Source organism: Triticum urartu, chromosome 3A (genome assembly GCF_056163025.1).
Source record: "Triticum urartu cultivar PI428250 chromosome 3A, HENAU_Tu73, whole genome shotgun sequence".
In the NCBI taxonomy this organism is placed as follows: Eukaryota; Viridiplantae; Streptophyta; class Magnoliopsida; order Poales; family Poaceae; genus Triticum; species Triticum urartu.
The window spans coordinates 165,786,983-165,799,255 of record NC_141875.1 but is presented as its reverse complement, the minus strand read 5'-3'; the positions used below and the strand labels follow the sequence as shown (position 1 = coordinate 165,799,255).

Genomic DNA, 12,273 nt, shown 5'->3' with positions numbered 1-12,273 from the left:
ACTTGCCCGAGATTCGATCGTCGGTATCCCAATACCTCGTTCAATCTCGTTACCGGCAAGTCACTTTACTTGTTCCGTAATGCATGATCCCGTTACCAACTACTTAGTCACACTGAGCTCATTATGATGATGCATTACCGAGTGGGCCTAGAGATACCTCTCCGTCATACGGAGTGACAAATCCCAGTCTCGATTCATGCCAACCCAACAGACACTTTCGGAGATACCTGTAGTGTACCTTTATAGCCACCCAGTTACGTTGTGACGTTTGGTACACCCAAAGCACTCCTACGGTATCTGGGAGTTGCACAATCTCGTGTTCTAAGGAAATGATACTTGACACTTAGAAAAGCTCTATCAGACGAACTACACGATCTTGTGCTATGCTTAGGATTGGGTCTTGTCCATCACATCATTCTCCTAATGATATGATCCCGTTATCAATGACATCCAATGTCCATGGTCAGGAAACCGTAACCATCTATTGATCAACGAGCTAGTCAACTAGAGGCTCACTAGGGACATGTTGTGGTCTATGTATTCACACATGTATTACAATTTCCGGATAACACAATTATAGCATGAACAATAGACAATTGTCATGAACAAGGAAATATAATAATAACCATTTTATTATTGCCTCTAGGGCATATTTCCAACATAATCTATCTCGTTGCTGATAGTCAGTGAGTAAGTCATGTCCATTGTGTCCCTAAGAAGGGAGGTATTACTGTCGTTCCTAATGATAAAGATGAATTGATTCCTCAAAGAATTATTATAGGTTATAGGATGGTAATTGATTTCCGCAAATTAAATAAAGCTGCTAAAAAGGATCATTACCCATTACCTTTTATCAATCAAATGCTAGAAAGATTATCCAAACATACACATTTTTGCTTTCTAGATGGTTATTCTGGTTTCTCTCAAATACCTGTGTCAGCCAAAGATCAATCAAAGACTACTTTTACTTTCCCTTTTGGTACTTTTGCTTATAGACGTATGCCTTTTGGTTTATGTAATGCACCTGCTACCTTTCAAAGATGCATGATGGCTATATTCTCTGACTTTTGTGAAAAGATTTGTGAGGTTTTCATGGACGATTTCTCCGTCTATGGATCTTCTTTTGATGATTGCTTGAGCAACCTTGATCGAGTTTTGCAGAGATGTGAAGAAACTAATCTTGTCTTGAATTGGGAAAAGTGCCACTTTATGGTTAATGAAGGTATTTTCTTGGGGCACAAAGTTTCTGAAAGAGGTATTGAGGTTGATAAAGCCAAGGTTGATGCTATTGAGAAGATGCCATGTCCCAAGGATATCAAAGGTATAAGATGTTTCCTTGGTCGTACCGGATTTTATAGGAGGTTCATTAAGGACTTCTCAAAAATTTATCGACCTCTGACTAATTTATTACAAAAAGATATACCATTTGTCTTTGATGATGATTGTGCAGAAGCATTTGAAATACTTAAGAAAGCATTGATCTCTGCACCCATTGTTCAGGCACCTGATTGGAATTTACCCTTTGAAATTATGTGTGATGCTAGTGATTATGCTGTAGTTGTTGTTCTAGGGAAAAGAGTTGATAAGAAATTAAATGTTATTCAATATGCTAGTAAAACCCTAGACAATGCTCAAATAAATTATGCTACTACTGAAAAGGAATTCTTAGCAGTTGTATTTGCTTGTGATAAGTTCAGACCTTATATTGTTGATTCTAAAGTAACTATTCACATTGATCATGCTGCTATTAAATATCTTATAGAAAAGAAAGATGCTAAACCTAGACTTATTAGATGGGTTCTCTTGCTACAAGAATTTGACTTACATATTGTTGATAGAAAGGGAGCTGAGAACCCCGTTGCAGACAACTTGTCTAGGCTAGAAAATGTGCTTGATGACCCACTACCTATTGATGATAGCTTTCCTCATGAGCAATTAAATGTCATAAATACTTCTCATGCTGCTCCATGGTATGCTGATTATGCTAATTACATTGTTGCTAAGTTTATACCAGCTAGTTTCACATACCAGCAAAAGAAAAAGTTCTTCTATGATTTGAGGCATTACTTTTGGGATGACCCACATCTTTATAAAGAAGGAGTAGATGGTGTTATTAGACGTTGTGTACCTGAGCATGAACAGGAACAGATCCTACGCAGGTGTGACTCTGAAGCTTATGGAGGACACCATGCTGGAGATAGAACTGCACATAAGGTATTGCAATCTGGTTTTTATTGGCCTACACTCTTCAAGGATGCTCGTAAGTTTGTCTTATCTTGTGATGAATGTCAAAGAATTGGTAATATTAGTAGACGTCAAGAAATGCCTATGAATTATTCACTCGTTATTGAACCATTTGATGTTTGGGGCTTTGACTATATGGGACCTTTCCTTCCTCTAATGGATATACACATATTTTAGTTGTTGTTGATTATGTTACTAAGTGGGTGGAATCTATTACAACTAGTAGTGTTGATCATAACACTTCTATTAGAATGCTTAAAGAAGTTATTTTTCCAAGATTTGGAGTCCCTAGATATTTAATGATTGATGGTGGTTCACATTTTATTCATGGTGCTTTCCGTAAAATGCTTGCTAAATATGATGTTAATCATAGAATTGCATCTCCTTATCACCCACAGTCTAGTGGTCAAGTAGAATTGAGTAATAGAGAGATCAAATTAATTTTGCAAAAGACTGTTAATAGATCTAGAAAAAATTGGTCCAAGAAATTTGATGATGCATTATGGGCCTATAGAACTGCATATAAAAATCCTATGGGTATGTCTCCGTATAAAATGGTTCATGGAAAAGCATGTCACTTACCTCTCGAACTAGAACACAAGGCATATTGGGCTATTAAAGAACTCAATTATGATTTCAAACTTGCTGATGAGAAGAGGTTATTTGATATTAGCTCACTTGATGAATGGAGAACACAAGCCTATGAAAATGCCAAGTTGTTTAAAGAAAAGGTTAAAAGGTGGCATGACAAAAGAATACAAAAGCGTGAGTTTAATATAGGTGATTATGTATTGCTATACAACTCTCGTTTAAGATTTTTTGCAAGAAAACTTCTCTCTAAATGGGAAGGTCCTTACGTTATCGAGGAGGTCTATCGTTCCGGTGCCATAAAAATCAACAACTTCGAAGGCACAAATCCGAAGGTGGTGAACGGTCAAAGAATAAAACATTATATCTCAGGTAATCCCATAAATGTTGAACCCAATGTTACTGAAACCGTAACCCTGGAGGAATACATAAGGGACACTTTCCGGAACATTTCAGACTCCAAAAAGGAATAGGTATGTGGTACGGTAAGTAAACCGACTCCAAAACAGTTTTAAGGCAATATTTCTCCGTTTTGGAATATTTAGAAAAATAGAAAAATAAGAAGCAGTCCGGGAAGGACACGAGGGCTCCACGAGGGTGGAGGGCGCGCCCTACCCCCCTGGGCGCTCCCCCTACCTCGTGGGCACCTCGTGCGCTCTCTGGACTCCATTTTCTTACACGACATGTATTTTGGTCGGTAAAATTTCATTATATAATCTCTCGGCGGTTTTGACTCCCGTATCACGCAATTACCCTTTGTTTGTGTTTTGAGCTGTTGCTGCTATAGATTAGAGCAAGATGTCTTCGCAAGAGTCAGTCGGGGAGAGTCGGGTGTCTCATCCGGCATCGAGATCAATGACAAACAATAATGTTGACCTCCTTGGGTCAGCAACGGAGGAAGAGATGGAGGCTAACTTGAAGAGGATAGATGCCATGGAAGAGGATCAAGATGTCACTTCCCGCTTCCGAGCTGGATTCACAATGGGAGAACTGCAGAGCTCGGCTATTCCAAACTCGGTTATCCCTTCAAATGTTAGATTTCTTTCTTATGAGAATATGAAAAAGAGTGTCACTGGTTCTCCCACAGCTATGCAGCACCCTTGGGTGCAGGGAGCTTTGGCTGTTACAGGAAAAATCCGAAAGAAAATAATGGACCCCAAGCAGCAAGTCAATAAGCTCGAGGAGGAGAATCGTATCCTGAGGGGCATCATCGCCAAGAATATCACATCACCATCCCCGAAAAGAGAGACATAATCACATGGGTATGGGCACTCCCCTTGGCAACTGCCAAGCTTGGGGGAGTGCACCGGTATCATATCACCATCACTTTTACCTTTACCGTTTTTCTTAGTTCGATCCTTTTGGTAATATCTTGATCTAGTAGAATAAAAGTTCTTAGTATGATCTAGTTGTGATTTTGCTTTATAATCCTTCTATGTAATCGAGTCCGTGAGCTATATAATAAAGATTAGTGTTGAGTCAAGGGCTTGATTATTTTGCCATGATCCTAAGGTAACAAAAGAAAAGAGAAAGAAATAAAAAGAAACAAAGATATCATGTGAGTCTTATGGAGAGTAATGAGCTCACATAGAAAAAGTATGATGAATAAAAGTTGTTGAGAGTTGACAAGCATAGTTTTGGTCATCGTTGCAATTAATAGGAAGTAATAAAGAAAGAGAGGTCTTCACATATAAATATACTATCTTGGACATCTTTTATGATTGTGAGCACTCATTAAAATATGACATACTAAAGAGTTGACGTTGGACAAGGAAGACAACATAATAGGTTATGTTTTCTTACATCTGAGATAAATTATATTGTCATGGATCATCCAACATGGTTGAGCTTGCCTTTCTCCCTCATGCTAGCCAAATTCATCGCACCAAGTAGAGATACTACTTGTGCTTCCAAATACCCTTAAACCGGTTTTGCCATCAGAGTCCACCATACCTACCTATGGATTGAGTAAGATCCTCCAAGTAAGTTGTCATCGGTGCAAGCAATAAAAATTGCTCTCTAAATATGTATGACTTATTAGTGTGGGGGAAAATAAGCTTTATACGATCATGTGATATGGAAGAAATAAAAGCGACATACTACATAATAAAGGTCCATATCACAAGTGGCAATATAAAGTGACATTCTCTTTCATTAAGAATTTGTGCATCCAACCATTAAAGCGCATGACAACCTCTGCTTCCCTCTGCGAAGGGCCTATCTTTTACTTTTATCTCCTACCTTGAATAAGAGTCATGGTGATCTTCACCCTTCCTTTTTACATTTCATCCTTTGGCAAGCACAGTATGTTGGAAAGATCGTGGTATATATGGCTAATTGGATGTGAATTTTCATGAACTATTATTGTTGACATTACCCTTGAGGTAAAACGTTGGGAGGAAACACTATAAGCCCCTATCTTTCTCTGTGTCCAATTAAAATTCCATGCCCATAAGTATTGCGTGAGTGTCAGCAATTGTGAAATACTATATGATAGTTGAGTATGTGGACTTGCTGAAAAGCTCTTATACATTGACTCTTTCCTATGTTATGATAAATTGCAATTGCTCCAATGACTGAGATTATAGTTTGTTAGTTTTCAATAAAGTTTACGATTCATACTTGAAATTGTGATTGAATTATTACTCTAGCATAAGAAATCATATGACAATAATTATGTAAGTTGTTGTTCTAAGAATGATCATGATGCCCTGATGTCCGTATTTTATTTTTATCGACACCTCTATCTCTAAACATGTGGACATATTTTTTCGATTTCGGCTTTTCGCTTGAGGACAAGCGAGGTCTAAGCTTGGGGGAGTTGATACGTCCATTTTGCATCATGATTTTATATCGATATTTATTGCATTATGGGCTGTTATTACACATTATGTCACAATACTTATGCCTATTCTCTCTTATTTTACAAGGTTTACATGAAGAGGGAGAATGCCAGCAGCTGGGATTCTGGGCTGGAAAAGGAGAAAATATTATAGACCTATTCTGCACAGCTCCAAAAGTCCTGAAACTTCACGGAAGACGTTTTCAGAATATATAAAAAATACTCAGCGGAAGAGATTCACCGGGGGGCCACACCCTGCCCACGAGGGTGGGCGGCGCGCCATACCCCCTGGGCGCGCCCCCCTACCTTGTGGGCTCCTGGTGGCCCTCCGGTGGCCATCTTCTGCTATATGAAGTCTTTCAATGGGAAAAAATAAGAAGCCATCTTCTCGGATGAAACTCCGCCGCCACGAGGCGGAACCTTGGCGGAACCAATCTAGGGCTCCGGCAGAGCTGTTCTGCCGGGGAAACTTCCCTCCCGGAGGGGGAAATCATCACCGTCGTCATCACCAATGCTCCTCTCATCAGGAGAGGGCAATCTCCATCAACATCTTCATTAGCACCATCTCCTCTGAAAACCCTAGTTCATCTCTTGTATCCAATTCTTGTCTCCAAGTCCGGGATTGGTGCTAGTAGGTTGTTAGTAGTGTTAATTACTCCTTATAGTTGATGCTAGTTGGTTTATTTGGTGGAAGATCATATGTTCCGATCCTATATGCATATTAATACCCATATTATTATGAACATGTTTATGCTTTGAGTAGTTACGTTTGTTCCTGAGGACATGGCAGAAGTCTTGCTATTAGTAGTCATGTGAATTTGGTATTCGTTCGATATTTTGATGAGATGTATGTTGTCTCTCCTCTAGTGGTGTTACGTGAACGTCGACTACATGACACTTCACCATTATTTGGGCCTAGAGGAAGGCATTGGGAAGTAATAAGTAGACGATGGATTGCTAGAGTGACAGAAGCTTAAACCCTAGTTTATGCATTGCTTCGTAAGGGGTTGATTTGGATCCATATGTTTCATGCTATGGTTAGGTTTACCTTAATACTTTTGTTGTAGTTGCGGATGCTTGCAATAGAGGTTAATCATAAGTGGGATGCTTGTCCAAGTAAGGACAGTACCCAAGCACCGGTCCACCCACATACCAAATTATCAAAGTACCGAATGCGAATCATATGAGCGTGATGAAAACTAGCTTAATGATATTCCCATGTGTCCTTGGGAGCACTTTTATCTATATAAGAGTTTGTCCAGGCTTGTCCTTTGCTACAAAAAGGATTGGGCCACCTTGCTACACCTTATTTACTTTTGTTACTTGTTCCTCGTTACAAATTATCCTATCGCAAAACTATCTGTTACCACTTGTTTCACTACTTGCAGAGAATACCTTGCTGGAAACTGCTTATCATTTCCTTCTACTCCTCGTTGGGTTCGACACTCTAACTTATCTAAATGACTACGATAGATCCCCTATACTTGTGGGTCATCAATGATCGGGTGTGATAATCTCTACATTAACATACAATGGGTGCAAGCCAGTTTTGCACACGTAGAATACTCGGGTTAAACTTGATGAGCCTAGCATATGCAGATATGGCCTCGAAACACTGAGACCGAAAGGTCGAACGTGAATCATATAGTAGATATGATCAACATAGTGATGTTCACCATTTAAAACTACTCCATCTCACGCGATGATCGGACATGGTTTAGTTGATATGGATCACATGATCTCTTAGATGATTAGAGGGATGTCTATCTGAGTGGGAGTTCTTAAGTAATATGATTGATTGAACTTTAATTTATCATGAACTTAGTCCTGATAGTATTTGCAAATTATGTTGTAGATCAATATCTCACGATATAGCTCCCCATTTATTTTTGATATGTTCCTAGAGAAAACTAAGTTGAAAGATGTTAGTAGCAATAATGCGGACTAGGTCCGTTATCTGAGGATTATCCTCATTGCTGCACAGAAGTATTATGTCCACTAGGTGACGGACCTATTGCAGGAGCGGATGCAAATGTTATGAACGTCTGGCAAAGCTTGATATGATGACTACTTTATAGTTTAGTGCGCCATGCTTTACGGCTTTGAACCGGGACTTCAAAAATGTTTTGAAATGTCATGGAGCATATGAGATGTTCCAAGAGCTGAAATTGGTATTTCAAACTCATGCCCGAGTCGAGAGGTATGAGACCTGTGAAAAGTACTTTGCCTACAAGATGGAGGAGAACAGCTCAACCAGTGAGCATGTGCTAAGAATGTCTGAGTACTACAATCGCTTGAATCAAGTGGGAGTCAATCTTCTAGATAAAATAGTGATTGACAGAAGTTCTCTAGTCACTATCACCAAGTTATTGGAACTTCGTGACGAACTATAATATGCAAGGGATGACGAAAACGATTCCCCGAGCTCTTCGCGATGCTAAAATCGGCGAAGGTAGAAATCAAGAAAAGCATCAAGTGTTGATGATTGACAAGACCACTAGTTTCAAGTAAAGGGCAAGGCAAAGAAAGGGAATTTCAAGACGAATGGCAAGCATGTTGCCACTACCATGAAGAAGCCCAAAGCTAGACCCAAGCCTGAAACTAAGTGCTTCTAACTACAAAGGAAATGATCACTAGAAGTGGAACTACCCTAGATACTTGGCGGATAAGAAGGATGGCAAAGTGAACAAAGGTATATTTGATATACATGTTATTGATGTGTATTTTACTAGTGTTTATAGCAACCCTTCGGTATTTGATACTGGTTCAGTTGCTAAGAGTAGTAACTCGAAACAGGAGTTGCAAAATAAACAGAGACTAGTTAAGGGCGAGGTGACGATGTGTGTTGGAAATGATTCCAAGGATAATAAGATCACCATCACACACGCACTTTACCTTCGAGATTAGTGTTGAACCTCAAATAAATGTTATTTGGTGTTTGCGTTGAGCATGAATATGATTGGATCATGTTCATTGCAATACGGTTACTCATTTAAGTCAAAGAATAATTATTGTTCTATTTACATGAATAAAACCTTCTATGGTCATACACTCAAAATAAATTAAGGACAGCAAAACTGAGCCTAAACCCAGCCCTCACAGCAATTTGTGTTTTAGCCCGTCCAATTTCGCGATCTGAGAGATTCTACCCGTCAGATCTCATGGTAACACAATCTAACCCGCACTCTATTTAATCTGGCCCAGCTGTCCTGTGGGCTGCTGCTCTAGAGGCCGAAACAAAGGCCTCTGGTGCACTGGGCCTTCGGACAGTCGCCTGGCCCATTCTAGCAGAAAAGGACTCCAGTACTGGGCTTGCGAGCGCGTCCTCCACTCCCGATTCGGTTGCATGAAAAAAGTCTCGATTCCAGCGCAGCGGGAGCGACCGCACCGAATCCATCCACCCCGGGTTGTAGGAGCAGAGAAAAGGCAATTCATCCGGTCTGTCTCGAGTGGAGACGTGGTCGAATCCATCGAGTCTGGATTCCAGGCGCTCAAAGATCCAATTCATCCGATCCGGATTTGAGCCGCACAGACGAGCCGCCGCTTCGGTACCACCTGAGGTGCGTGATGGACTGAGGCAAGTAGTACATCTGTGTGCTGAGATCGACCGGAGGAGCAGGATCCGGGTCCAGACGTTGCAGTCCATAGCTGAAGCGAAGAGGCGGACGATGCGGTCCGAGTCCTGCCGATGTAGTTGAGAGCTCAAGCGACGAGGCACACGATGCGGCTAAAGAAAATTGGGGACGAGGGCGATAATGGCAGATGCCTCGTCTGCATGAAATGGCTCTGCTCTCTCTTGAATCTCGCAATCATGGCCTATTCATGCCTGGTAATGTTACAATCGTTTCCTATGGTCAGTGCTACTATATAATGCTTCACCCCTGCGATTCTTTCCACACCCTCTACACTCGGCATCAACATCTTATTTAGCATCATGCTCAGGTATCTTTCCTGTAAATTGCATGAAAAAATTAAATTGTCCTCATATCCTCTGAAAGAAAATATCCTCATATCCTCTCATGTTGTACAGGTGATCTTGGTCGATTGATTTGAGTAGATTCTGGAGCTTCATACTGTCAAGTTTTTTTCTCAACAGTTCATCATCTGAAATGGCTTTTGGACAGGTAACCTCCCGAAGAAAATGCGTTCGATCGCTGCTAGATGGAAGGTCGACGGGGTTGACTGGCTCGATCCAGCCGAGCACGATGCAGGCGACGCGCGGATCCTTGGATACAACCGAAGCACGCGATCTGTCTATGAGAGGGTCCATCTGACGCGTGTGATCATTTGGGATTTGAAGAAAGGCAATTAGTCTTCAGTTTCTAGAATCGTTCATGGTGGATGATGTATGCCCGTCGTTGACGGCGATTAATGAAGGTGGGTGTCTTTCTATTTTCCAACCCTGTGTTGTACTGTATAATATAAGCTCCCTCGCTTGTCCCTCTCAATGACCATCCTTGCTCCTTTTCTACTGAATCACTGTCTTACCCTGGCAGCATAGTTCTCGGCTAGGTCGGCCTCTGTCTTTGTTTTGCCCCTTTCCTGTACTATCCCTTCTTCCACCCATGTTAATATCTTTCCATTCCTATTCCGTGCATGTGGTGACTGTTGTTTCACGCTGGTGAGGAGATATTGCTCAAAGCTTAGGTGACCGAAATCCACCCCTCAGTCAGATTGGGACATCTAAAATACCTACCAATCAGGTAAAACCTTGTACATAAGGGTACAATGAACACTTTATTTGTCAATAGAATTCTTGATCAACTACTACTGTGTTGTTGATGCTTGATTTCTTTTTTCAAGATTTTGCTTCAGTTTAGGTCAAACATCAATTGGTTTCAGGATAATCTCTATTCTTATCAGCTTTACGTATTATAGCAAAATATGTACTCTAGATTAGGATGTCGTCATGAAATCATTTATCTGAACATAACAAAGACGAGTTAGAAGTTGGGGATAGAGAAGTAGTACAAGAATGCAATTTATCATGTAGGGCTGCATCGGCATATTGTAAAAAAAATTGAAACATGTGAGACTACAAGCAGATGTAGTCCATTTTATGATACACCAAATATTTATGTAGTATATTGTTCATGTCAGGAACATAAGAGAGAAGATTGTAATTATGGACAAAGGAGAGGAATAAATGGGAGCAGGTGGAGTGGAATTTGAGTAGGTGTCGAGTTCATTAGCTCTGGTCATTTGATCAGATATACTAAATGGGGCCTTATGTAGAATGAATGTTAGCTACAGGAGCACATCTCTCTGTATGGAGTGAATTCGATTGAGAAGCTGAACCTGTACATTATCTCTGTCTTTGTACTTGGTCCTTGTTCTATTTGATAGTCGACTTTACAGGTAATGCAAATCTTACAATTTTGCCTTTTAAGAATGCATGCTATTTCTATTTTTGCAGGGAACACAATGGAATACATGTGGCAGTTGCTGACCAGACTTGAGTCTAACAAATGAGCAGTACCTATGACCGCATCCGCGTAGGATGAACATGATGTATACCCCAAAAATTGTTGACCTGTTAAGTATATTTTTGTGGCGTGGATGCTCAAGTCTGAGCAGGGAAATCAGAAGCTACTGCAGCTACTTGACTGCAAGATGCAGTTTGGTTGTGCATGACGCATTTCTAGAGCTATGAGATGAGTTTGACTCCATTAAGCTTTGTTTGATAAATAGTGTTAAGTCCCCTCTTGGGTTGCACACATTAGTACTTTCCTTCATGGGGAAACTGATTGTATGAATGGATCGGTTAATTTTACTAAGGTTAGTGCCAGTAAGTTGAATTGTTTATATATAGAAAATGAAATGTTAGTGCCATTGTTCTATTCCTTATTGGATTCCAGTAAGTTGAATCAGTTTGGATAAAATTAAAATGTTAGCGACCTGTAATTTGCACAATATGGATGCTCATATTCCTCATTTTCTATTCAATTAAAATCAGTGTAGGTTCATTATGTTATGACCTGAATCTTGATGTGTTGTACAATAGTATAAGTGTAACGTCTGATCTTTAGAAAATGTTTAATGCAGGAATGGTTGAAAGTATACAAATATATTGTCAATGAAGTAAAGAGCGCCCAATAAACCCAAAAAGAAGGGAGTATTCTTATACAAAATCATACTATTGCCAACCTTCTTAACATCTAACACATTCCTAGGAGCATAATAATCAACTTAAAATATTTGTTCCACCAATAACTAACATGCTCGTGAAAAAATAAACAGGCACAAACGCACACACCGTCAGTTAAATTTCGGGTCAAACTACATCATTCATAGGTTTGAGCATGTTAAATATAATGTGTGATGATATGATGATTAAATTAGTACATTTAGTTATAATTGCATCAATCACTAATATTATAATGTCAAAATTGACAGGCGCAGCAACGCGCGCCGGTGACGATCTAGTGGTTTATTGAATCCCGATCGTGTTGATACACATATTCATAATATTGAAGCCAAAAGATGCAAAGTTGATAATGATACTGCAACATATTTGTGGCACTGCCGTTTAGGTCATATTGGTGTAAAGCGCATGAAGAAACTCCATGCTGATGGGCTTTTGGAATCACTTGATGCTT

General features: G+C 40.0%; 1 long non-coding RNA gene across 1 annotated transcript; it reads left to right on the top strand.

Moving 5' to 3' along the window:
* Positions 1–8,952: 8,952 nt before the first annotated feature.
* On the top strand, positions 8,953–11,530 carry LOC147979058 (uncharacterized). Its single transcript, XR_015599669.1, has 3 exons — positions 8,953–9,616; positions 9,799–10,377; positions 11,091–11,530. It is a non-coding gene; the product is annotated as an uncharacterized LOC147979058 (long non-coding RNA).
* The last annotated feature ends 743 nt before the right edge of the window (positions 11,531–12,273 follow it).